Source organism: Dasypus novemcinctus, chromosome 3 (genome assembly GCF_030445035.2).
Source record: "Dasypus novemcinctus isolate mDasNov1 chromosome 3, mDasNov1.1.hap2, whole genome shotgun sequence".
Taxonomy (NCBI): domain Eukaryota; kingdom Metazoa; phylum Chordata; class Mammalia; order Cingulata; family Dasypodidae; genus Dasypus; species Dasypus novemcinctus.
This window is the reverse complement of record NC_080675.1, coordinates 23583015-23585613: the sequence shown is the minus strand read 5'-3', so window position 1 is coordinate 23585613 and position 2599 is coordinate 23583015. Positions and strand designations below refer to the sequence as shown.

At 48.6% G+C, this 2599-nt stretch overlaps 1 pseudogene; it reads right to left on the bottom strand.

The window, feature by feature from the left end:
- Nucleotides 1-277: 277 nt before the first annotated feature.
- LOC101438593 (PR domain zinc finger protein 14 pseudogene) lies at nucleotides 278-1997 on the bottom strand (annotated as a pseudogene).
- Nucleotides 1998-2599: the final 602 nt, after the last annotated feature.

The following is a 2599-nucleotide window of genomic DNA, read 5'->3' as shown; positions in this document are numbered from 1 at the left end:
ACTTCTCTACTGTAGTCACTCTCAGAGCTTATGCTGAGTCTTCCAGACCCTTGAGCACTATTGCAAACCAACTTTCACTGTTTCTAGATAGACTCACCAAAGTTCAATTCTCATTAAAAAGTTGTGGAAAAATCTCTGCAAAAGCTATTAAGACCACATTCAATCAATTCAGTAAAGTCAGCAAATCAGGCAGTTCCATTTTTCTGTTTCTCATCTCAATATTACTACCATTTGTTCATGTGACACGTCCATAACCAAAAATAGAGACTTTTAGTCTTTAGTTTTCACATTGCCCCCCAGGTCCCGAGAACCAGTCCTCATGAAATTTCATGTGGGAGCAGAAGGCTTCTTGGTCTGGGAAGACACTCCCACAGATGCTGCAGGAGCAACCATCATCGTCCTCGTGTGAGCGTCAGACATGGCTGTCATGGGCAGCGTGGGAGGCAAAAGATTTACCACAGTACTTGCACTTGAAGGGCTTCTCCCCGGAATGCTGCCTGATATGTGTGTGGAGTATGCTGGAGGCAGTGAACTTCTTTGTACAATACACACACTGGTACGGTCTGTCTCCAGAATGGACTCACATGTGTTTGTTTAGGCTGGAAGACTGAGAGAAATACTTCCCACATGTGGAGCATTTGAGAGGTTGATGCTTCTCATGGACATGAAGGATGTGGATCCTGAGCCGGTTCCACTTCTCAAAGGATCATTTGCAGAGAGAACAGGGGAATTTCCTATCACCCTTGTCCACACAAGGGGTATATTTGAGGTAAAGACTTTTCCACATCTTTCACATCTGTAACCTTCTGCAGACTCTTCAGAGGGCCCAGAGGGTCCAGGCAGCTGCTTTCCCTGTTCTGGGACCTGAAGGCTCACAGGAATATCCAAAAACTTCTCATAACAGTCTCCGTACCACACAAGGAGCTCTTGATTCCGACAGATCTCCTTGCAGCTCTCATAAAATATCTGCCCTTGAGACTGCACTGCATCTAGGTTCTACTCCTTGGGAAAATAGGCACAGTTGACGTAGGACTGTTCCCTGCACTTCCAGTTCCCTGCACTTCCTTTTCCATCTATAAAATGGTTCAAATAACCATCTTCAAAGAATTGTCTCCATAAGTCTTGACTTCACTGGCACTGACCACTTTACCTTGAAAGGGCCCAAACCTGACTCTTTTGGCAATGAGGTTGCTATAGAGCACACCAAAATGTGGGGCTTCCCCAAACATCATCTGCCTGAGACAGAGACCTTCTAGTAGCTGAAGGGAGTCTTTATCCAGAGTTTGAGGAAAAGAATCAGACCCAGAGCTTTCCATGGGAACCAGAATTCCAGAAATCGCATGGTGCAGGTGGGCTGGCTGCTCCAGGCGGGAAATGGCTCCATAAAGAACTAAGTGCAAGTTCTTCTCAGTGAAGTGGTAGTGATGAGGTGACCTCCTTTCTTGGTCGGGGTTGTGGAGCCATCCTCAGACCACTTGTGGGGAGAGCAAGGTAGCTAGGAAGTCTTCAGATCCTCACCTAACAGGCAAGCATCCATAGGGGACTGCGGAATTAAAGTTTCAGGCCCACAATATTGGTCACTGTTGCTCTGGCCATCGCTGTGGCCGAGGTCTTCACCGATGCCGCCTGTATACTCGTGACTGCTGTTCAGAAAGTGTGGAACCTCCTTGGGGAGATGGGGAGTTGGGTACCACGGTGGCAGCTTGCTGTACCAGATCATAGGGCGGTTCTCTCTGTACGGCCAGGCTGGGACTCAGCAAAGGAGTCACCGTTGGAAAGGCAAAGGGGGACATGGCCTGGGGCCTGGACACGGAGGTGTCCAGCTGCCGGTGAGGTTGGAAATCCTCCTCCGCGGTGGTTAGGAGGTTCCCCAAGTGGCCATAGGACGGGAAAGGCGAGTAGTAGGCAGCCAAGTGGTGGGCGCTGCTCTGGAGACTCTCGGGCGGGCAGCACACCTTGTCATGGGGCCCGGCATCACCTGGCAGCCGCAGAGACATCCCGGGCCACAGGCGCGGTGCTTCACGGGGTCTTCTGGCGCGGGGTCGACGACCCTGAGGCCCCGCTCTCACCCTCCTCCGAGAGCGCGGCGGCGACTGGGGCGCCCTGCAGGACCCAGAGGGGCAGCACAGCCTCGGGACCGGTAGGTTTTACTTCTTCTTTTCTTTTAATGGAGGAACATTAATATAACATAAACTTTCCCATATGGACTATTCCCAAGCATAAAATGAGATTCAATGGGATTAATCACATTAACAATATTGTAGTATCCTCACCACCTTCCATTGCTAAAAATGTCCCATCTCCCCAAACAGAAACTCTATACCCACTGCGCATTAATTCCTCATTCCCCCAGCCTTCTGCCCCTGGAAATCTGTATTCTACTTTCTTTCTCTGTGAGTTTGCTTATTTTCTCTTATTGTCTTTATGGTTACCATGGGACTTAAATTTAACATCCTAAATCTATAAAAATCTACTTTGCTTTGTTACCAACACAACTTCAACAGGATTCACAAACCATGTTCCTAGGCAACCTCTGCCCTCCACCCTTATGTAGTTCCAATCACAAATTACACATTTTACATTATGAGTACAAAACAAC